This window comes from Rutilus rutilus, assembly GCF_951802725.1.
Source record: "Rutilus rutilus genome assembly, chromosome: 2".
Taxonomy (NCBI): Eukaryota; Metazoa; Chordata; class Actinopteri; order Cypriniformes; family Leuciscidae; genus Rutilus; species Rutilus rutilus.
In genome coordinates this window covers 3,300,000-3,325,826 of record NC_140210.1, presented here as the reverse complement: position 1 = coordinate 3,325,826, position 25,827 = coordinate 3,300,000, and the positions used below count along the sequence as shown (strand labels likewise).

The window sequence follows — 25,827 nt, the reverse complement described above, 5'->3', positions numbered from 1 at the left end:
CAAAGTAATATAGAGATATTTTGTATTTCGAGATAGATAGATAGATAGATAGATAGATAGATAGATAGATAGATAGATAGATAGATAGATAGATAGATAGGTAGACAGATAGATAGATAGATAGATAGATAGATAGATAGATAGATAGATAGATAGATAGATAGATAGATAGATAGATAGATAGACAGATAGACAGATAGATAGAAGATAGACAGATAGATAGATAGATAGATAGATAGATAGATAGATAGATAGATAGATAGATAGATAGATAGATAGATAGATAGATATAGATGATAGACAGATAGATATAGATGATAGATAGACAGACAGATAGATAGATAGATAGATAGATAGATAGATAGATAGACAGATAGATAGATAGATAGATAGATAGATAGATAGATAGATAGATGATAGATAGACAGACAGACAGACAGACAGACAGATAGACAGATAGATAGACAGATAGACAGATAGATAGATAGATAGATAGATAGATAGATAGATAGATAGATAGATAGATAGATAGATAGATGATATCCACCTAAAAGGAATAACAGACGGGTGTTATTCTGGAAATTGAAGCATTGGTGTTATCTAATCATGGGCCATTTCCAGGATTATATTTACATTTAATCATTTAACCGAGGCTTTTATCCAAACAGACTAACAAATGAGGAACATCACAAGCATGAACTAAAGCTAGAAGCAAATCAGTGTAATATCAAACATCGCATCAAAGCATGCATGGAAAAACACAGCTACGCTATATCGATTAAGCACAGCGTCACATTCGGTTTTCAAGCACTAAAGGAAAAACACCCTTCCTGAACCCTTTAAGACGACCTAACCTGTTGAGGAACGCCAGAGACTTCAGCCAATAGAAAACATGCAGCGGCGCAATATTCCTGGCAGACATTCAATGCCAGAACAGGACTGACACAGATGCATATTCCAGACGCGATCCCGCCAGCGCCGAGTGCCACAACACCTCCACCAGCTCGCATTAAACACGGAGGAACGAAGTATAGTCACCTGCATTTATACAGCGCTTTTTACAATACAGAGAGTGTTTCAAAGCAGCTTTACAGAGATAACGGGAAAATAATGCAACAAAGTTTGTTTCTAGAAGAAAATAGCGTCACAGTCCAGCTTAAGGAAGTTCAGTGATGGCTCATTGTTGTTGTAAAAAGTTATATATATATATATAGCTGCTCTGGAGAAAACAGTGATAGAAAGATCGATAGAACAGACAGACAAAACAATAGATAGAAAGTAGGGCTGGACAATAATTCAATATCAATATATATATCGCAGTATAATTTATTTTATTTATAACGGTGATAGGATTTTTAAACACATTTCCGATATTTCAATCTACATTACAGCATTTGTCACTGGCACATGTAACCCAAATAATCCATTAGTAATCGTATTGACTGCAAAGCCTTCATGCAAACACCTTAATCGATCAGACTGAGCTTGATCCGAAAGAAATAGGTGGTTTGCTTCTTTTCTAATCCGATCGAGAGAACAGAGAACATGTAAACACTTGATCATATTGATAACCGAAACTGAAAGGACTGCGCATTAGGGGTGGGAATTGGCAAAAATGTGACGATTCGATAGTATTGCGATATTTTGGCCACAATTCAATATTATTGCGACACAGCAAGTATTGCGATTCGATTCTGCGATATATTGCGATTCATGTCCCCCATATTATTCAAAGGCATTACAAAAAATAATAAGATAAAATAAGACTGCTCAACTCACCTCAAATGTCACATTTAATTCTGTGACCAGTATCTTCTACACATTAACTGAAGTGCAAAAACTTTGTCCTTGAACACTCAGGACACACAGGACCTCATTACAGGAACAGGACGTAATTATTCTCTAAATAGGAGACCTCTCTCACATGAATGGTGAGCTCCCAGCACATAACTTAAAATGATTTAAATACAATAGAGTAACATAAACCTGAGAATAATCATATAAATAAGAGTAACTTAGAGCTTCAATCAAAGTGAGAAAAATAAACAAAAATGTGTAGGCTACTGCTAGAGTCCAGTCCTGTTGGCTGCAAGGTCATCAACCAAAATTCATTTGGGAATATAATATTCGCTTTTTGATGAAAACCGAAATTTACCCACACTTGCGATTTGAAAGGCGGCGTCGTGTACGACCGGTTGTGATGGTGAAGCCATTTTCATTTGAATTTGCTGCTGAATGCACGACAACAAAGCACCGCAACAAGCGCCACCTTGTGGATGTAATACGCAAATGCAAATTATCAGAGTAAACTCCGAGAAAACCAATGGAGAAAACCCGAAAGTAAAACAGATAATTTTATAATTAAATATAAAACTGTATATCTATATACACTATCTATGTACTATATATAATTGCGAGCGCAAAATATTGCGATACTTAACAGAATCAATTTAGTCCCCCACTACTAACGCGCATGTGCAATGACGCAGAATAGCGCAATGACGCACGAAACGAGCTGTTCTTCCTGTTGAATAAAGTGTCGTATAAATGAGTTTCCCGTCATTCTGAACTTCTCCTTTCATTCCGCGTCTGTAAAGTGGAGCAGGACAACGTCCCACCAGTCCTAGTTTCCTCTTCTCATCCACAGACGTCTGGTTTTGGGCGTGGTCGTAGGGCTGCACGATATATCGAAATGATCTAAATATCGCAAATGTATACATCGCGATATGCATATCGCAACGGCTTGCAATAACTGGGGTCATGAACAAAAGACAAAAGAGAAAATCACTCGCTGCTCTCGGCTGAATAACTTTTGTAGCGTTAGTAAGAATCAGTATTTATTTAATTCGTAGAGTGAAAACTAAGCAGTGTTTTATTTTTACATTTTATTATTCAGTGTCTGTTGTTAAATAACCCTAATGTAGGATAACCTGAAACCCTAAACTAACTGTGATGTTAAAGTAACACTTCTTATGTTTCAGTAAAACACTGCTGTTCACTTTCAGAAGCTGTCGGGATGTTTTCTTGTCACAAAAAGAATGTGAAACATGCATGTAGGTTATATAATAGATCATTTAAGTTTATTTCACACACTTTAAGCATTATCGTATCGCATTATTTAATGAGTTATCGCATATCGCAATGTTCTTCAATATCGTGCAGCCCTGGGGGAGGGGCATTTTTACTGCGTGATTAATATAAGCAGCATGTGCGGCACAACGGTTCATGTGCTCATTGTCTCCAAATTATGACCAGAAACGGATAAATATTAAGTCAATAACTTTATTAAAACAAATAAAGAACAAATGTAGGAGAATGGTTATTATGCGCAAACATCGGGAAACTCTTTTGTGCAGTGAGCGCATGGCAAAAATATATATTCCGATCTGAACCCGATCACTTGTTTAGCACTTGTTCAGATTGATCAATCGAGAGTCATAAACACTCAACAATGTCCTCGCCCCAGCAACTTGTGTTTTTGTTGCTGATCACTCTTTTTTTATGTTTTCCGCAGCAACTCTGAGCACTTTTCGTATTCTTCATCCTGGCTGAAGCACTTTTGTTTCAATCTATAATAATAATAATATAATCAGCCTATTTTATAGTTCAAAGATATCACTATTAATAAGTTGAGAGTCTTGTTTATTTGACAGGGATTTCACAATTTCTCGTTTGGATGACGGCTAAACACAAATAAAAAGTGAACATTAATTTATTTGTACCTTTTTTATTTGATAAAATACAGTTTTATAGGAGGAGGTTTCGTAGACTTGGCAAGAAGTTTGTATTAACATAATCAGCCTATTTTATAGTCACAGACATCCGTCGTGGGCATTATTGGCACTTTTTCTTACCCTTTTATATTTTTCATATCGATATCGGAATTATATCGTATAGACCGAAATTAAGAAATATATATTGTGATATAAACTTTGTCCATATCATCCAGCCTTAATAGAAAGACAGAACGATAGACAAATGCCAGTCCAGCTGCCAGTAAGTTACTCTTCTTTACAGTAGCAGAACTTTTCATGATCTCACTAACCCTTATATAGGATTATATTTATCCTTATAAGAATAAACTAGTCACCTCTCAAGATTTGGAGCAGCTTATAACATAACCACCAGCCAATCTTCAAATAACACGCCGCCTCTGGCGTGACTTGTGAAGCTCACACAAACATTGCTGCTGAAATAGAGGACTTTTCTGGGAACATCTGGAAATATTTTCTTGTGCAAACTGAAGGAGAGGCGGCGGGAGGGGAAGGGAAGGGAAAGGGAAGGGAAGGGTGGGGGTGGTGCAGGCAGACGAAACAAGCCCGTAAAAATCAGCATCTGCCGTTGAAGATTCACTGTGCTGTGTAATGACGGACACGTCCCCTCCACTTACAGCAAAGCCAACAGACAACAGCCAAAACAACAACTACTGTGTGTACGGAACTGAACACTATACTAACTCAAGCCTTTGCATTGTGTATGACACACATTTTTAGCGGTGAGGTATTGTGTGCATTAAAAAGACAAGTTTGAACAAGTTCTGAGGGAACCTGAATGCCTGGGTTTGTACTCATGCTCTTTTTTTTTTTACAGGACAACACAAACTGCAACCTTTTTTTCTGCCGGTGCAACAAAATTTAGTTCGAGGTCGCATTTCCCAAATGATAAAAGCTGCTATTTCTGTTGCATATGAGAAACACCAAACGGCAAACCGAACGTGGAATGAAACCGTGCTACTCGTTTGAGCTGCGCAGAGCGGACCGTTTATCAGCTCGGACCAATAATTCTTCGCAGGGAGATCTAGTGAGAATTCAAATTCAGTGCAGAATTCTCTGTTATTAACCATATACTGTATATATATATATAAGATCAAACAGCGCTGACGTGGAAACCAAGATAAACATTGTGCCATGCTTTTCAGTCCACAAAACATTCACCATGGCTTTAATGTAGTAATGCTAAATGTAATCATGGTATTGTGGCAGAAATACTAGAATTGTTTTACATTATTCACTTCAGGGTTTGTACAGCCTTTTGAGCAAAATTCATGCACTTTTTCCAGGACTTCAAAGTGCTGCTTTACATTATCCAGGTCAAATGTTTTTTTTTTAATGTGATGACCAAAAACATTATTTGTTCATCTATCAAAGATTGTCCCCATTTGTCCCCAAGAAAACTAACACGTGGCAAACAAACACAAAAATATATGAAATCACCACTATAACCAGTAGATGGCGGCAGAGGAGCACTTATTGGCTTATTAGTCATTTCCACTCCCTAATGGCGTGTTCACACCAAACACGAATTAAATTATTTGCGCGAGTAGATTACATACAAAGTCAATGCAAAGGCGCGAATAGACGTGAATTCGCGCCGGGCGGCGCCAATGACACAAATTGGGCGACGCGTTTGCCGCGAATGCTCGATATTAGCCTCAATCCCGGCTTCCGGCGCAAGTTGAACAATTTCAACTCGAGCGTAAAATTCGCAATACGCTTAGAAATTTTGTTGTTGTTAATGATGATGTGCGTGAAGAAGACACTCCTTTTCGCGCAATGTTTTTATTTGTGCGAGTGATGCGAAAAACAAGAAACATCCCGCGAGTAATGCGATGCGAATATACACTTCGCGTTTGGTGTGAACACACCATAATATAGGCCTAGTTTTTTTTCCACACACGTTTTGCTTTTAAATATTTAGATATTATGAAATCCCTATTATAAAATATCAAATCATCAAGAAATAAATTGTTTGTCAAAGTTTCACACTTTGTCACGAAATAGGGAAAGTCACGAAATAGGGAAAGTCACGAAATAGGGAAAGTCACGAAGTCTCGAGAAAAACCAAAACTTAAAATTGTGAAGAACTGCACAGAAAGAAAGTAAAGAGCGCTCCTTTTATAATCACTGAAGCTGCCGGTCAGGTCAGTTTGATACTATAGAAGATCAATGGTCCATTTAATAACAGTTGAATATTAAACATTTTCCCTATAAAACTTAATTTGTGCATTTTCAAGAAATAAACTTAATATTATTAGTAACTGCACTTATTAATGCGAAACAATAGTAATATCATGATTAAATTGCCTTTATGATTAACAATCCCCAATGCTACTGCTCTGAAACGTGAGTCTGGAGCCCTGCAGTATAAGTAGGCCAGTGTTGTGTGCACAGCAAACACGAAACACCATGATGACCCACAACATTTGCTGAAATGTGAAGTATAACACAAACACGCTGCAGTGAATATCATGTTAACGGCATCTCTTTTTAGACTGTCAGAATGCCAAATGTTTAAATAAAATCAAATAAAAAATGCTAAATAATTGTCATTATTTCTGGGGTGATAACTAGACGCCACTCCGAATTAAACAAGCAACGTAGTGAAATCAAGACACAATAATGAAGTATACAGTAAGCAAACATTAGTATTGCATTCAGAACACGGCCACCCTGATCGATTCAGGACTTGTGTTGATCTGGACCCTCCTTTTGTCTGTCACTAATAACACACAGCAAGCATTTGCGTAATCTAATGAGCTTGAGTGTTTCTTTCATTTTTCCACTCTTGTTGCTAAGGGTCTGTTTCTTCTTTCTATTTCCCACAATGCCTAGCAACCACTAGAGTGCACCTACAAAAAAAGAGAAATCTGACTGAGGCATAATAAGAGACATCCACCCTTTAAGAAGAATGCAACAGGTGTAGCGCAACATAAACACATACGAATCTGCATAATGCAGACAGCAGCACAATCATAAAATAATGACACAGCAACAACAAACACAGTATTTAAAACAAGCATAACAAAAGATATCGTGTTGTCTTCGTATATTATTTTTCAATCAAGCAAGCCTGTTAGTTTTGCTTGTAAAATCTTGTAAAATAATAAAAATGTAATATAATTTATATATATATATATATATATATATATATATATATATATATATATATATATATATATATATATAAAATAAAAATGTAAAACTAATGTAAATACTTTTTATTGTACTGTGCTTTTGTAATGTGTGAATTTTCGCTTTGGAAAAATTAAATAAAAAAATAAAATAAAATAAAATAAAATAAAATAAAATAAAATAAAATAAAATAAAATAAAATAAAATAAAATAAAATAAAATAAAATAAAATAAAATAAAATAAAATCTGCAATGCCTTTCCTGAAGTTTAAATAGGGCAACAAGCCACCTAAACATCCTACCGACTCGTCCCTAGTTGAACTGTGAGTTGAAGCCCTGAATCGAGGCCTTCAATGGGTCATACGTCAACATAACTGGTCTAAAGGCCGAAACTGTCAAGCAGTGATTTCAAAAAGATTTCGGGTGCTGGTGTAATTTGAGATTCTTGTGTGCGGCACTATCCGAGCTCTTTAAAAAAAACACATTAGCAAAGCTTCCTTTCTGGCAGCACTTTGAACTGGACCAAAGGGAGGCCGGTTTCCAGAACTGGAAAGCGGAAAAACCTGGTGTTAAAAAGAGTCATTTTGAGCCCTCAATCCGTGCTCCGCCATCGCACAATCCCAGCACCTGCTGCTTCCTTTCCATTTTACCATTATAAAATTAAATGGCCTGCCATACTCGTCGCACACGTAGTCTCAACGGCACTATTTAATTTCATAGCTTTACCCCCCGAGAGTCAAGCCATAAAAAAATTGGATAGAAACCATGTCAGATGTGACCTCATGCAATTAATCCTCTTGTATTTTTAGAACTCAAAAAACCGATGGTCTAATTTACGAGGTGAATGACAGTTAAAGGGTGCTTCAGTAATACAATCTGTCAGCTAGAAGAAGTGCTTAAAGCTTGTAAACCGAAATAACGGGCCACCAAATCTTTGGATTCTCAGGCCTGTTGGCTTTTCTTTTCAAGGTGCAATAACGCAAGCGTCGAAGCACAGCAAACACAGGGTAATGGTTTATAAAACAGTGCACGTTTAAAGAAAAAAAAAAAATGGTGGAAATGCACAAATCATCAAAGCAAAGCTGCAAACCAACATTTGCTTTCTCCCTTACAGAAACTGCAATTCCAGTCAAATCAATGCAAATCTCTCCCTGTCGGCTGTTCGCTCAACTGAGGCCGGCCCGGCGCGGAGCTAAAACACGGATTTCTCCGGATGACACGGTAATATCTGAGGCATGCTTTAAAGTGTGTAATGTTTTCATGTTGAAATCACCTTCTACTATCTCCTAGCTTAACATGCAGAGTCAACTATTTGTAGGTAAATTTCCCTGAAAAGTGCAAACCCTGCAGTTCTGCAGCACTACTAAACACTGCGTGTGCATCTCGCCCGGCCCGACACCACAACACTGGCTCAACTAATTGCATTTATGATGCTAGCAGGGCAAAACGTGCATTACAAAAAGATGCAAAAATGGCAAGACATTGCCATGTCCTAAAACGGATCCCAGTGTTTCCCACACAGACTAATTAATGGCACACACACACACACACACACACACACACACACACACACACACACACACACACAGCCCCCCCCCCTCCGTGCACACCGCGTCTGTCTCCATGAAAACGAGATCATCTGAGATCAACGAGATCAAAAAATATTTTATATTCTGAATACAATGTTGTCAGTGTGTTAATGTTGGAGTCCCGACCCGACCCTTAGCAAACAATCGATTGCGCCTTCTTTAGTAAGTTAACTAACGTTAGTCGCAAGTTTGCGGTAAAATGCAGTCGGGTTGTCGAGGTCAAAACACTATATAAGCTGTGAATCAAATAAACTTATTAGAAATAATATTATGTCATTTTCAGGGTGTTAAATGTGTGGATTTTGTGAAGGCGTGAAGCATTTTTGATTAATATTTAATATAATAAAGTTCTGTGTAACGAATTATTAACGAAGGAATTATTTTGAAGCACAACCCCCAAACCAAGCACTTTAGTAGACAGGCTAGTTTCAAAGCTAGCTAACACATCAGTAGGCGTGTGTTCCATTACAGATTTGCGCAAAACTTGCGAAATGACGGCGTTTCTGTTAACCGATGTTATGCGACTAAAACGATAAATCTCGCAATAAATCATTCCAAACATCATGGCGACGGATGTTGGTAGGTTTACGTATATCCCAGCCGCCGCACTAGCCGTTATCATTAATGGAAGGAGACGTATGTGTGTTATCCAAGCATTAATGGTAAGGAACGACCCTTATTATACTCGTGAGCGGCACATATGAGGTGTTTCTGGGTGTTTCTCCCTCAGATCTGCTTCGAGGTCTTGATTGTGGCATTTCTTTGAGGTTTAGAATCTAGTATTCCTGTAAATCTTTTGTCTTTTATGAATTTAATAAAGAACTCTGTCTCGTATTCTGTCCAAACACACCGCGTCATCTACGTCAGCTGACCTGTAAATGCGCAAAAACAGTTTCCATTGCAGTTTTGGGAAATATTTATTTTTCGAATTGCCTGAAAAAGCACCTCATGCGAGAGTAAAAACTTTTTCTGCGATTAAATGGGAGTTTTTTGCGAAATTTGACGTGTTTCCATTGGGCGTATTTTCAATTCACAATTTCAATTCGCGCAATTTGAAGGGTAATATAACCGCGGCTAGTGTGGAGTAAAAACAGGGTTGGTTAAGTCTAAATGGCACGACACTATCCGAACAAGGCATCGATTTCAGAAAGCCTGGCCAATAAACTGCAAGATTCTGCCAAGTCACCACGTCACCTGTGTTCACAGAGGCCAGAGCTTTGACAGAGAGTTGTAAGCGAGTAGGACGAGGCTGATGAGGGAGGACAGATGGTGTGCAGGTAGGAAGGTGCTGCGGTCTCCTTGTTGTGACCTGCAGAGATTAGCGCTGTCTGTACGCCCCCGCCCTTCCTCACAATGATTAGTGCTTCTGGAGGAGGACGCCTGGCTGAACACCAAAGCCATGCATTCCACAGATGCAATTATCTATTATCACAAAAAAAAAAAAAGTACAATATCAGATCTTACGTCACGGTAGGGAATAGGCTTGATGCGGCAGCCGGCGACCGTTCTCGATTACATTACTTGCCCACCACTGTCGTTTTGCTGTTATTATAGAAATAAAAACCATTTAGTAGCCCTGCATTTGGACAACACATGCTACAATCATAAACTGAAAGTGCTCCATATGCAGCACGAGCTGAAGAGTATTTGTTGTAGAAACAAATTACAAGCAAATTGCAAGTAATGCATGGAATTAAATGTGACATTTTGAAGTAGAAAACAGCATTTTCTTGTAAAACATTCTCCAATGATCGTTTGTTCTTTAGACAGTGTATTCCAATCAAAACTGATTCCAATCACTACGCGTGTGTAGTGCTCAGTTATGCGTTGAGAACCTGAGAAAGCCACCATGATAATGTCACCGGAGCTTTCGAGAGGGTAATCGGCATGTTTTCCTTGATGACATTTCTAAAAAAAAAAAAATGTAAACTGGGTCATTCCATGTCAAATCAACCAAATTTTAGAAACTCAAATGTTTGATTTTGTTAATATTTTTTTCTGAAGACAGACAAACATAAATAGTAGATGAAAGCCAAAATATTAAATGTCACAGAGGTATATTGACTGAGTAATCCACTATTTTGTGGAGGGGGATCAAAATGGCAATTTTTACCTGAGATTTGGAGTCAAATTACAGGGGGGTAAAAGATGGCAGCATCATTATTTGGTAGGTCTGTTAGTTAAATATGTTTACTTGGCCATCTTTGTTGCATTACATGCCAACAGTGACTGTTTAAAAAAATGGGGAAATGCACTTCTTGTGCTTTTTTGCCCCAAGTTTGCATGTCTGTAACTCAAGAAGTATTAAAGATATCTTAATATCCTTTTAGATTCTGGTTCTTAGCAACCATTTCTTTTGGTATCTTCACTTTAAAGGCCTTGCATGGTTCAATACAATAGATATGGAGATCTTAATACGGCTCCATGAGTCAATTGTACACAATTTGTGATCAGATTATATTCCTTATCGATTGATATTGCATTCGGAAAGAGCTCAAATGGATCGATTGAGGTGCTTCATTTAAGCCTTTTCATCAATCTGATTTTAAATAAATTATTTGTATAAATGTAGCTAAAGTTGCCCAATCTATGGCTCATTTGGAGGAGATTCGCCCCCGTGAACAACAAGTGTTCCCTAACCCTAACCCGACTAACATAACCTAACTTCTGGGTTACTTGTGAGGTACATAACTAGGTTGCTAATTCATTTGTTATTAAGTAGCTAAGCTGGTAATAGAAAGACTGTAGCAGCTTCAATCCCAGAAAGTGCTGAAGCAAGTATCAAACAAGTCTGAGATCCCCTTGAAAAAGAAACGTGACCCCTTGATTAAAGGCATCTGCTAATTAACAAGAAGCCAAAAACCAATGCAAATTACAGATCGTCTGTCTAAAAGATAATGAATCGTCAGAACAATTCCATTAGCTCAAAATGACAGTATAACCGGTGAACTGGCATTGGGGGTCACAGGAGTAGGTTGTGCCATTCAAACAGCCTCTTTTGTTACAATAATAGTGGTTTCCAAACCCAGAGGATGAATGTCGGGTAATCCTCCATGGCATCAGATCAGGAATTACATCATACCGGTCTCCTAATTTGCAGGATGCTGGGTCGTTTCACAATTTTTGGACTTGCACTGCATCTAATTAGCCTCCGGTTGACCAAAACGTCATGCATAAAGACATTTAATCGATGTGATTTTGTTTCCCAAACCAGTTAAGGACACATCCGATTCTAAAGATTTCATTGAAAATACTAAACCCTAACCTTAACCTGGTATAGCATTGGTGGCACATCTTGGTAAGTACTGTTCGTCGCGATCAGATCCATACATGACTCTTCTGAAGTCCTCTGAAACTGAATCAATGAAGTCTGAATCTTTCTTGACAGATGACTGCGTGACTGTAGTTTGGGGGGGGAAACACGCTTTTCTTCATTGTAAAAGGTTATTTACAATGATATGATCATATCACAGAGCAGGCTAAGGACAAAGTCAAGGCGATAGCTGTTTTGGAAAGTAACTCAAGAGCAAAACTAGGCCACATTTTCTACAGCTGGAAGAATTTTAGATAGCTAAAACCACCCTTTACAACCGTGCCAATTAATGTCTTCATAGTCGAGCGTTAAATGTCAAACATTCATTAAAGTCATATGTTTCAGTAATTAGAAAGCGCGCTGCCGTCATTCTTGTCCGGCTGAGTGGATATAAAGCGTTTATGGAAGCGTCTTCTGATAAACAATCACTGTAATGTAATCAAAAACAAATTCTCATATTTTAAAACAACTCTACAAGGCTTGCAATACGATTGCAAAGGGAGCAAACACGAGGGAGACAGACGGTAGTTGCAGTTTGTAAAGCGCTGCAGCCTCGGTTCAATGTGGTCAGCAAAATCGGGTGTGTCATTTGATAATAGCCTTAATGTAAAACTGAATCCCGGTGACCCAAGTTATTATCTTCATAACACCAAGGCTGCTTTTATCCCCCAGATCATCGTCTCTAGTTATTTATAGCGCTGTGGATGGCAGCCATGCCTGGCTGGTACGGCGCTCTTATCCTCGGGCTGTTTGAAACTGATGTGCAATTTAATTAAGAAGATCATTTAGGCACAGATATGATCTACTTAGCGACTGACAAGACATTTGCGCTGTGTTTTCAGAAAATATCCTGCAACTTATCTCGGGGAAAAAAAAGAAGCTAATTATGACACACTGACTTACCTTTACTTGACCCATTCATGAAAAAACAACATTAACTTGCATTTAAAAACTCCTCTCTCTTCTACGGCAAACTTTCGCCGTGACAGGAAGATGTTGGCACAAAGTCTCGGTTCTCTTTAGAAGTGCGCAATACGGCACCCCCACTAAAATAGTCTCGTAATAAAGGGTAATTTGTTCATGAAACACGCCTGGCAGTTGTAAAGAGTTAAAAGGTGCCAGCTAATTACCTTTCCGAGTCTGTCTAAACGTGTTTCTGATCGATTCGGAGGAGAGCTGTTGCTCTCACGGCTTCGGCTAATAAAGAGTCAGTGGCTGCCTAGACTGTTTTCACGGGTTTTTTTAACGGGAAGGGCAGAGTCAGTCTCCCTCTTTAAAAAAAACACACGCTCTTCCTCCCAACACGTTTGCCAAATGTTCGACACAAATGCGGCCTTTTCCTGCCACGCCGCAGGTCCTGCTCGTTTAAAGTCTGGATTGTACGTCTAGTAAGACCAGAGGTCTGCTCGGGCCAACATGAACGATGCCGGCGTTCAGTAAATTTGCATAAAGCCCATGCTAATCAGACTGGACTAAAACCTTTGGATAGGTTTGGAATCATTTCCCTGGAATAATTTCAGAAAACAAAAAGCATATTTTAAAGAAAAGCTACTCATGCCTTTGGTTTGACGCCAAATTCACATAAATATAAGCATTACAATCTTAAAACAGCAACAAGAATTCAAAAGGAAAGAAACCGGAAAGATTTGGGATATGGGATAAAGCCCCTGCTAATTAGACTGGACCATCATTTCCTTGCCTTTTCAATTTCAGAAAACAAAACTTTATCTTACAAAGCAAACGCTGCACCAAAACTCTCATGAATCGGTCACCCTAACTAATGTAAATATAAGCACTACACTCTTAAAACGGAAATTAACTTCCAGATGTTAAAGAATTCAAAGGGAAAGAAACCGGAAAGACTGGGATACACATGGGATAAAGACTGAGTAACTTACTGACACAACTCAAGATTTCCCTCCCTCTCTTTCCACACCCCTGCCCGCATGCAGCATATTGCAGCAAAATTCCTCGTGTTGGGAAAAACAGGAACTTTAAAAGGATATAAGTATCCCTACTCCTCCCACCTTGCTGGAATAAACGAAGCCTCCTTTCTCTTCACGTCGCACTCGCTCCTGCTCAAGATTGTGTGCAGCCGGTACAGCAATCAGACTCCTTCACTTCACGCTCTCCCGGTATAAAACGACCACGTGAAGCGTTGTCATTCCCTATGCGAAGCTGTGAGCTGGCGGCCCATGCCGAGACGGGGATTTTCTCTCAGCAACAGCGCAGAAAGGACCAGCGCGTCTGCTCGCTGCTCAACTATCTGGCTGAAACATTTCCAGCCATTCCCACACCCCTCCCCTCCTTTCCTCTCCCGCAACCAACCCATTCCTGCCAGACTGCCTCCGGCAAGAGCCCGCCCATCCGCAAACTAGCCAATAGCATCACGCATTCCCTCTCTGAGGCTCTGTTGTTGGCCGAGATTCCCAGAACTGGCAGGCTGACCTCAGAGCTTCCGATGACAGGCTCCTGAATGCTGATCTTAAAGGTATTCCCCCATTTTTATGCCCTGGCAACAGAGAATTGACATATTTTCCCAAACTTTCCCAAACTATACACTGTGACAGAAATATATCTCTATTACTGGAAATGCTTTATACACGGCAAACAAGCAGAAACGAGCGCGGATTAGGCGTGTTGAAGGAATAGTTGTGTTACACTTTAATTCAATAGTCCACTTTAGACAACACTTTATTTTACAGTGTCCTTGTTACATGTTACACGTACTTGCCATAGTAATAACAGTAAAGTATGCATAATTACATGCAACTAACCCTCAAACAAACCCTAATCCTACCCTAACCCTATAGTAAGTACATGTAGTTGCTTAATATTACTCAGTACTTATATAATTACACTGTAACAATGACACCTTAAAATAAAGTGTAACCCATTCTACTAAGTATCCTCTCATTAATTTGCAACTACAACTCTCATTAGAGTATTAGTAGACTGTTAGGTTAGGGTTAGTAGAATACGTTGACATATAGTTGCAAAGCTAGTGGAATGTTTGTTGGGGAGCATCAAAATAATGTGTTAGCAGATATTAGCCGATATTAGAGATGCACCGATTGATCGGGTGGTGACCGGAATTGGCCGATTTTCACGTGATCGGCCATGACCGGCGACCGGCCGGTCAGTCTGACATATGCCGATTTTATGCCGGTCAAATGCACTCGGGCGCCGCATGATTAACCTTTTGAGAGGTATGGTCTCATATGGGATTTTTATTTCTGTGCCCCTGAGAGTAACGTTACGGTGCCACAATTAGAATGTTCAGTGACGTCGCATAACTGCCAGATTCAAACTGTGCTTTCGCTCGTTGGCTGGCGCTGAGCCAGAGTCGGACGCGTTCAGCCGCAGCGCTGTCATATATTACAACTAAGCAGTGTTTACTCTATTCTTCTCAGTTCACCGGCCACTTTATTGCATTTATTTCGGGAGAAACTGACGAATTCGCGTGCTTTAAATCCGACTGACAGGACAACATTGCGGCAACCATCTCATGTTATAGATCAAGATTATTTATAAAGGTTTTAAAACGACCAAACACACTCACTTACACGTATTTAAGAATCGGAATATCAGATAGGCTAGTTGATGACATGGTAAGCAAGTTTGTTATATTATAATATTTTGAATAAAAAAGGAAAAGCGAAATAAAAGCGACACATCTGTCATACAGTATTATTGTGGCTGCGGTGTATCGCGTGACGCGTCCCCATCATAGACTGTAAAAAATATGGACAAAGCGTCTGTGACGTCACCCATAGACTTTCTGAAGAACGGGTTTGAAGCCGTTTATGGGGGGTATGGGCGGCGCCATCTTGGAAAATCTTGGGAAATCCTAACCCCGCCCACCTTCTGACGCAGCGGGCATCACTCAACTCGCTCTGCTTATCTCTGTGTATATTTTAGGCAACGAAATATGTTATAAAACACCAACACCATCTATGTAAAACACCAAACTAACTCTTTTCGTTTTCATTTAAAGAAATCTTAAACATTATAGCCACACAAATGTTATTCACTGCACATAACGTTTGCCTTTTTATAACAAAACGAAATATAAAACACAAACCTGCCTCTTTTCGTTTTAAATATAATATAAAAATATTAAATTTTTTAATATGGTCCAGGCAATATGTGCATTTGTACTAAACAACAGATTTTGCAGTAAACAACATTAGATCATATTCGTTGTATTAAAATGACAAAACTCAACCCAGTCTCTTTTTGATATATTTCAGTTTTATCAATATAAAAGTAAAAGGTAAAGTTACAAGAAGCTATACAAACAAAGCAAACAATTCAGTCAAACATAAAAAGTCAGCGCTCGATCTAGTCTAACCATACAACGGTACAGTTAAATAGCTTATAAAGTTATGAAACTTACTCAGCCAAAACGATTGCCCAGGGAACAAATTATAGATTTACGTTACGAGACCAAAGATCGCCCGTTAGATATACACAAGACTAATCATGTTTAACCACTACAGAGACGCCAGAGACCGCGGCACCTCAGAACGTCTAGCCGAGCAAAGGCTGTTCCAGGCGGGGTACATCGCGCTGAGCGCCCGGTCATCGCTGGATCTCACAACTGGATACAATTTTCATAAATCTTTATAAATAAACCACAGATTTGAGCTTTAAACAACTACATTCTCGCCTGAAAAACTCTTAAAACTAAATTTCATGATACAGAAATAGTAGTATTATATGTCAACTGTATTAAAAAATGGCGCTTCTTATGTTGTCATTCTCCGTGGCGCTGCCTTGTCAGCTGTCAATCAAGCTGTCAATCAAAGTTAACCACGCCCTTATTGTCCTACATTTTATATCTAAATACGATCTAAACTAACGAGTTAGAAAAAAATTCACAGCCCTCATGGTTGTCAGGCACTCGGAACCTATCGAAAAATACAATAAAAGTCCATGGGACCAACCTGTAAAAACATGAATTTATGCTGTGAAAACGGACATTTTAACATGGGGGCTATGGACATTTGCTCCCTTTTGGGACCTTCCCCTAGCGGATTTTCGATGTATTGCAGTTTTTCGCACTTCCGGGTAGGCTTCATTTTTCAGATGAGAATGTTGCCCCTTGGTCCCCATGGAAACATTAAAGGGAACGTTCACCTTGAAAAAACTCACTCTGGGAGTGGGGGTGTCAGTTAGAATATTTTAAACTTACGCGTGAAAGGGTTAAAGAAAAGATCGAAAATAAATATTTGTGTGTGCTGTAAAGTGGTTAGAAAATGTTTTAATCGGAATCGGCTAAAATCGGTATCGGCAGGTCAAACTCAATGAAAAATCGGAAATCGGAATCGGCCTAGAAAATTGTAATCGGTGCATCTCTAGCCGATATTAACTCGAATGACTTGTGGTAGATATGTACTGTAGTTGAAAAGTTACTTATAGTTAGTAGGATGTCTAAACTGGACCATCGAAATAAAGTGTTACCAATAGTTTGAGATTATTGACAAAATGAGACTCTAGTCTGAATGGACTTGACTGCTAAAAAAAAAGGACAAAAAGCATCATAAAAGTATGTCAAAACCTCCATAATCGATCTCTCATTTAAATCCACATTTGATATTTAATATCCACGAGAGCTACTTTTCGGTAGAGCAGCAGTATTCGCTTTTAAAAGTTCGCAATCTGGATTCAAACACCCATGTGATCTTATTCATAAATGACAACGATTCGTTGCCACGTACCCGAATGAAACCGCGTCACAAACAGTCTTTTCAACCACACAGCATCACTATTTCTATATTATTTATGTATATTGAATACATGAATATTCAAATTATCACAGAAGAACTGTGATTAAGGTTTATAATTCGGATATAAACACTGATGTCTATGGTAGCGATGAATATTGAGCAATAAAGTAATTTACTTGACACTTCAAATAACGATAGTATCGATTAAATCGTTACACCAGTAGGTGGCGACAAGTGATCGTTAAAAAATATATATATTTGTCTTTGAATCATAAATTGAAAAGATTTACTCAAAATGCTGATTCATCCGGTAAAGGCGGGCATACACTGTGCGATGTCTGTGCGATTCCAGCAAGGTACCTACTCACACTGAACGAGTAGATCGCATGCGATGTAAAGCCAAAGCTCAGGGTTTATGTGCTCACACTATACGATCCGAACGTCGAGCTGCGACTTCACCGCTCACACTATGCAGGCGCAGTGAGGGAAAAAAACACTGAGTTTAGGGCAATCGGTTCGCAGCTCTGCTTCAGCTGTGCGATATAGTCACGATGAGCGACCAAAATCTCTAACATGCCAGAAATTCATCCAGGGTCCGAAATGAACTTTGTGGCTCAGCTGCCACGGGGGACTGCTAGATGAAAGAATCCACCAGCCAAGCATATTTTTTACCGGCCAAAATAATAAACAGCCTTTTTTGTCACATATACATTCATTTCAGTACATTTAATTGAGATAATGTATTATGTTGAATACAAACATAAAAAATTGTCCAGAGCAAAATTTGAAATGTATAATAAAAAATAAAAATATATTGATCAAAATGTAATCAACTTTATTTGTAAAGCAGTTATAGAAACTGTAGTTGACCAACAGTGCTGTACAGAGTGCGTTATCTTTAGCATACTGGCGACACACAGAACAACTCATCACGACAGCGTCAGAATCATATTGTAGCCAGCCTCTTGAAGCCTCCATTTCTCACAAAACGTAATTTTTTTTTATGTAATTCGTCCCCCTTTTCGTCTGTGGGTTTTCGTTTCAAAAGTTGGCTCACTCCTGGTAAATGTCGCCACATAACAGCTAATAAGCGGCAGCTAGCTGCAGACCGGAAGTTAGCTGCAGTACTAGCTAGCAACAGACCGTCTCTAGCGCTCCAAGTCTCGCGGCACTGTTCACCTTTACGGCCCCCGAGACAGTGCCGCGAGACTTGGAGCGCTAGAGACGTTCTGTGGCTAGCTAACCTCGGCCCCAGATTAGTGACTGGCAAACACAACAACTTCGAGCCATCATGCCAGATATTTTATAACATTACAAAAAGCAATTGTAATTAACACTTTATTACATTACTATTTTGGTAAGAACATTCACCCGCCAGTGTGGCGGATAGCCTTTTGAGATGTACTCGCCAAACTGACAATCTACCCGCATCTGGCGCTTGGCGGGTGTTAATTTCGGACCCTGAATTCATCCGACCATCCGATTGCCGGTCGGGAGAGGTTAATCGCCTCTCGTTTCCCCCTGTACACTGCACGAACACTGCACGACAAACGACGCACGACAAAGCTGAAAACCGGCACGACCCAAAAAAGAGTCGCACAAGTCCGAATTTGGCTCAAAATCGGACGAAAATCGCACAGTGTATGGCCGCCTTAATGAAACCAGTGAAATGTTTAAAATATATATTTTTTAAACAATTCATTCAAATTAATTAAACATTTTTTAAATAGACTGCAGCAATTTGTCAGAACCTCTAGAAAATTACAAGTTATTTTGTTTAGTTGTCTGTTCAGAATTGTGGGAGAACTGACCGTTCGCAAAGACCCGCCTCCCTTAGTTACTGTTGCTATGTCCGACAAGCCACGCCGCTCTCACGCCACACCACGCCGTTCTCACACAGTGAACAATACATTGCGGAGGAGAGAGGACACTGACAATAGAGCCTCAGTTAAAGCTGCTCATGAACCGATCATCTCTTCCTTCTAGTTAATGTATAGCATCAAATAAACATGAATGAACGTAAGAAGGAGTGTTGTTTTAACCGTGGAAAGACGTCAGTACACATCGCTTTTCAAGTTCAAATCCTCCAACGTTAATCTACTAACTCTCTTGACTGCTTTGTCCTGACAAAAATGGCAGATTCGGCGGATGGCGGATTATGATTGGTCAGATCGCCTGTCAATCAAACTCCCTGCGAAGGGTCAATTGTGGTCTGTATTTGAAACAAAACAAATACAGATTATCATTAAATATCATCATTAATTTCACTCTGTTCCTCATGCAAAGCTATCGTATGATTTTATAAGACTTTGATTGCAGAGCATGAATTATGTGAACTAACTTTATGGTGCTTTTTCTTTTTTTTTGTCCTTTTTGGAGCTTGACGGGTTCACTTTGATTGCATGGAAAAGAGCACCATGAACTTTCTGCCAAGTTTCTTCACAGAAGAGAGAAAATAACACAGGTTTGCAACGCTATGGGACTGAGTAAATGATGACAAAATCTTCATTTACGAGCGAACTATTCCTTCAAGATGGCTTCAAAGTGTACGTGCCCTCAAGGCAGTGTTTGTGTAGTCACGCCGGAGAAAGTTTGAATCCTCTCGCATGTCTAACACCTCCGTCAAACGCAGCATCTCTGTTTTGTGTCTGTAATATTTAACGTAGGCTATACACATACTTATATATATATATGAAGAGTTCAGATGCAAAAGCCTCTAAGTGCCATCTGAAATTTTCTTCTAGAATGATCATTTTGATCAAGCTCGTATTTTTAAGTTCAGTAATTTCACTTAAATGGCACTGAAGATGCCCTATGAATTGTCATTTAAGTGAAATTACTGAACTTAAAAATACGAGCTTGATAAAAATGATCAGATTTCAGATGGCACTTAGAGGCTTTTGCATCTGGACTCTTCATATATATATATATTATACACAAGTGCACTGATTGGAGAGGCTTGTGTTGTTCAATAAATGTTTAATTTAAGCAATTTTCTGTATCACTTCTTATTAACTGTTAGATTTTATGAGATGAAGGAGGGAAACAAGGAAAATCGGCCAAACACATCAACCAAAAATCGGCATCATATATCGGCCGAATCGATTTCTAAATATCGTCCAGAGAAAAACCCATATCAGTCGACCTCCACCCTCAAGGCACACAGTGTGTGTGTAGTCACGCCGAAGAAAGACTCTGAATCCTCTCGCACGTCGAACACCTCCGTCAAACGCAGCATCTCTGCCTGCCTCCAAGGTCTCTGCATCCCCTGGCAACCCATCACTATGACAATGAGCATCGTTACCGTAGGGCGACGAGGACACACACGTCCTCCTCTCTCCGGCGTCACGTGAGCGATGATGCGGTCGGGTAGAAGTGATGAGTCAGAAGCCGATTCACACTGTTTCCATCCAAATCAATAGAGCAGCTGAAGCCTCCTGCTTTTAGGGGCTCAGGTTCCCGCAGGCGCACTGCAATTATGTGACAGCCAGAGTGCTTTTACAAAAGCAACGTTAAAACAAAGCACTGCTTAAACATCAATGAGGCGAGACACACACACACACTCGCACTCAACGCAGCTGCCAACTAACCCTGATGACCCTGACAGTCAACTCCATGTGATTACACTAAACACTCTCACTGGTTTAAAGTGCTTATTGCTGAAATTGCTCGTTTGGCATTTAGAATCGAGGTTGAAAACCAAAGTATTTAGGCGCATAATAATGCACAAAAAACTAATGATACTGGTGTGCCGTGTTGTTTCGTCCAAATTCATCCACCTTATTTTTCAACGTGGAAGTAGGCTTTCTTTGCATGTGCAAGACTTCTGATTAATAGGTAAACAACTAGAAGAAATAACAAAGTTCAGTGATACTCGTGCTAAAAAAACCCAAAGTGTTTATGATTATGATAATACGTTAAAATAATATGCCAGTTTGGAAAATCAAGCAGCATAAACTCTTTTTGTACAGGATTGAAAGTGCAGAATTAAGCAATGCTATTTTCTTCTAAGCGAGTATGAAATTATGAAAGAAAAATTTTCTGTGCATGCATATTATTTACACTTTAAGGTTCTGCGTTGTTTAGTGTCACGTAAATAATTCAACCCATGACATAATTTCTGATGTGAAATCAAGCTTATTATAGATTTGAGACATTAAGCCTAAATATTTGATATGTACGAGTTCTGGCTTTTCCCTCATTTATCTTGGCAGCTCTGACTCATACAGCTATCACGATTTCAAGTTCTCGTGAAGCCGTTTAATGATTACTTTATCAGAGGTGTCATGTTGTTAATGTTCTACAGAAATGTAAACCACCCCTGAGCTTCCCGTATCAGACTATAATCGATTCTGTGCAGCATGCCGATCTGTCATGACGATGCTATTGGACGGATTTCAGAGGCTTTTTCTGTGTGCATCTGAAGTATGAGCGGTAACATAAATGTACAATACTGCGTGAAGCGTCCTTGCATTTTTGCACAGCATCTACTAAATGAATAAATGGAAATGCAAAGACGTCTCGTATATCCGTGAGCGTTCATTTAATGTAAAGGTTTTTGCATAGGACAGGCCTTATGCAAATTTATCAAACCTCCACTACATTTGCATATTTTTTTATTTTTTTTAAGTGTTGCTTTAAACCTTGGCTAACATGTCGTACCAAATTAACGCATTAACCGGCCCATCAATACATATTTTTAATAGCTTTGCGATGTAAGCATTACATTTTAATTATACTAAACACATTAATAATTTAGCACAATAAGCTACTAAAAATATAACTTCAAAACTTCTTGAAGACCCCTGTTCAGCTCTTCTGTGTGTGTAAAACATGTTTTTGACACATTATACTGAGATGCAGAACTAAATTCTGGCTTTCTAAAACCCAAAGGTAACTAATCACCCCCATTAGACATCCTCACTGAATGAGAATCATTACCCATACATTGAACGACCCCGGATGTGCAGACTAACATCAGACAAGAGGCTTATAATTCACGAAAACAACGAGAAAGGTGCGAAACTTGCTGTGAGGGCAAATAAAAATGAGATCATGGAATTAGATTCCTATTTGGGTCATACTTGCATTATATGCTTATTGAGATTTAGAAAAGCATCTTAGCATATATCCTCTTCCATATCTATGTCTCTCAGCACTTTCTCAGGTAGCGCGCCTTTCATTTTTGCACGTCTCGACTGAAACTTGAAATACAAAAAAGATGTTTTTGAACATAACAACATTTTAACATGATTAACATGATAATGTTTTTTGGGATATGAACCATGATAGCTACTGCTATTCTTCAACCACCTTGAACTTAGCACGTTAGGCTACTACATGAATAAGGTCTTCAAAGTATTCATATCCAATACTGTACCATGAAGTAAACGACAGACGCGCAAACAAAAAATAATATTTATAGAAAGCGCGTGACATGTAGAGTTCTAGTAGTTGTGTGTTGGTGATGATGCACTAGCTGTCGGGCTCTCACGTGCTCTCTCTGCGCGCGCACGGGGTGTGGCTCGGGATTTTGGGAGCGGTTTCGTGACGGGACTAGTCTGGATGGGTTAACCATATGTCAATCTGTGCATATCACGCCAGAAATGTTCGAGATTCGCGGGTTATTTATAAACTGACGTCATTACATTCTCCTCACGCAGCGATGACGAGGAAAAAGACCAGTAGACAAGTCTGAAGTAACGAACATAAACGTCATCTCCCTGTGTGTGCGTTAAAACACACACAAACTATTCTTCAAGCCGTTATTATTATTAGTATATTATATGATTATTATCATATTATTATTTCGAAGAGAATATCGAACCGATTATTTCTGATCTTGGTCGATTTATAACCGTCATAACGAAATGTATGAAGTCATTAAAATACTTTTAAGATATACATGTTTATATTGTTTTTGAAGTTCTCTTATCCAAGTTGTTACATCATTAATCGCGTTTATAACCCGCATGGCGGTTTATATAAACGGACGTGGTAAGATTCAAATTAATTCCCATCACGAAGTAACAGCGATGACGCGGAAAAATAACCGTTGACAACTAACGTTAACGTTAAACCGATCGTGAAGAATGAGCTGTCAAATTATATTTTTCATCGATTTTAACGTCAAACTCATTGATTTTACGACGGGGCAGCACGCGGGCGTTTCATGTAACGTAAACATGGAAACTTCTCGCACTTTAATTTTTCCGATCCATTTATTTTTCGCTCGCCAACAAGGAGACCATACATTACTAAACCCATGTCGACATCACTGAGCGACGAAGCCAGCCAACGTTAGCTAAACACTCTCTCTCTCTCTCTCTCTCTCTCTCTGCAATGACAAGCACTGTATTGGCATTAAACATTTTCTATCGAAAATAAACAGTAAAATATAGCTTTTCGCGGTTGAAAACGCGTGAATTTAACCTGCTGCTTACCTGGTTACCATGACCTGCCGCTGCTGCTGTTTCTTCTTGACCACAAATCACGCAGACAGCAAAAAGAGCTCGATGGAAACTGCCTTAAATGACTCGTTAAGTCAAAGAAATTAAGGCTTGTTTTCTAACCGAAGCGAACATTCTCGTCGGTCCGCGAGAAACGCGATTTGTCAGGCAACTGGTTTAGATTTTAACGCCGAACTCAAGTTAGTTTACCAAGAAGCTGGTCGTGCAACAAGCTGCTCTGACAGATCGTGGGAGGAGGGACCAAGTCATGTGACTGGAAGGGGAGGGGGGAGGGGGGTGCGTTGCTAGTTTTAACAGCAAATATACCTAAAATCTACTTTATATACATATTTTATTCATTATTATACGGTAAGAAATATAAAAAATCTGTTAACAATGTGTAGTTTATGGAATGTAGTCAGAAAGACGAGTCATATCAGATGTGGAAATGCCCCCCTATTTACAGTCTGAGGTGGTACAGTCCAAATGAATGTCAGGAGCCCTGGGAAGGGCAAGGGTCTGCTTGTTGCCGTGGAAACAACAGTGAATCTCCAGAGGGTACAATGGATGTGGGCTACAGTGCTGTTAAATCAACAAGCTGAAGGCCTGTTGTGCTTCTTAGATGGTGACGATTAGATTCAGATGGCTGAATCCGCAACAGTTTACATGTAAGATAGTGAGTGAGAGCCCTTCTTCGCCCAGAGGCCCCTATGGCCATGCATAATATTATGAAACTTATTACTTTTAAGATGAAGCCCGCAAGTGCATAATTGAAAAGTAATGACAACAATTGCTGGGGAAAAACAGTAAATTATAGACTATGTTGGGGCAGGTTTATCTGAGATGGATACACAATAATACAATTAAATGTAAAACATTGGTAACACTTTCTTAGTTACACATTGCTACATACATACTATAGTAATAACAGCTAATTATATGCATAATTACAAGTAATTAACCCAAAATCAAACCTTAACCGTAACTCTATAAGTGCATTAATTAATATTACTCAGTACTTACTTGAATACGCAAAATGTGACTACGTCACCTTAAAATAAAAGTGAAACCAAAACATTTAATAAATAATGGTGCGGCAATCTCTGTGAATGACTGTACAGAAAAAGGGGGAAAATGTGTACAGAAAATATATGCAGACTGTTTTATAGATAAAACTGTCTCTCTGGTTTCTGTTCACGTGTCGGTCAAACATGACAGAATTATTTTTTTTATCTCAATGAAATGATTGTACTATATTTTAGTTTGATAATGTTTTTTCTTTCATATTTTTGGGGGATTTAATGGTACTAAATTATATTTATGCTGGAGTTATAATCCATTTATTAACTTTTTTTAGCATAGACCTGAAAAGGAAATTTCCAACTTAAACTGTCATAAATCTTGACTTTAGTTTTGTCTGCAATCTCTCGCCTGCAAGTTGTTCAAAATGCTGCAGCGAGACTTCTGACCGGGGCAAAAAAGAGAGATCACATTTCTCCTATCCTAGAAATTTTACACTGGCTTCCGGATAAGTTCGGAATCGATTTTAAAATTGCAGCTTTTGTGTTCAAGGCGTTTGGTCTTGTAATCAGCTTCTTTTAACTGTCCCACGCTTTCGCTGCAAAACCAAGGGTGGTCGGGCCTTCTCTGCTGCGGCACCTAAACTCTGGAACAGTTTGCCCTTCGCTGTGAGGTCTGCTCCGTCATTATCCCGTTTTAAATCGGCTCTTAAAACGTATTTATTCTCTCTGGCTTTTAATTAAGTCGCTTTTGATTGATTTATATGATCTATTAAATGGATTGTATCGGGTGTAATGTGTCTATAATTGTATT

The 25,827-nt window shown here is 39.0% G+C and overlaps 1 protein-coding gene across 50 annotated transcripts in view; it reads right to left on the bottom strand.

The window, feature by feature from the left end:
• mbnl2 (muscleblind-like splicing regulator 2) overlaps nucleotides 1–24,253 on the bottom strand; it is a 79,875-nt gene extending 55,622 nt beyond the window's left edge. For 20 of the 50 annotated variants that reach the window (XM_084403187.1, XM_084403203.1, XM_084403235.1 and 17 more), the window contains exon 1: nucleotides 23,989–24,234. The gene's annotated coding sequence lies outside the window, so the exon portion shown is untranslated. Of the gene's footprint in view, nucleotides 1–12,716; nucleotides 13,046–13,840; nucleotides 14,131–23,988 lie in introns of those variants that run through there. The other 30 variants (XM_084403198.1, XM_084403191.1, XM_084403218.1 and 27 more) reach the window with 9 other exon arrangements.
• Between the last annotated feature and the right edge of the window lie 1,574 nt (nucleotides 24,254–25,827).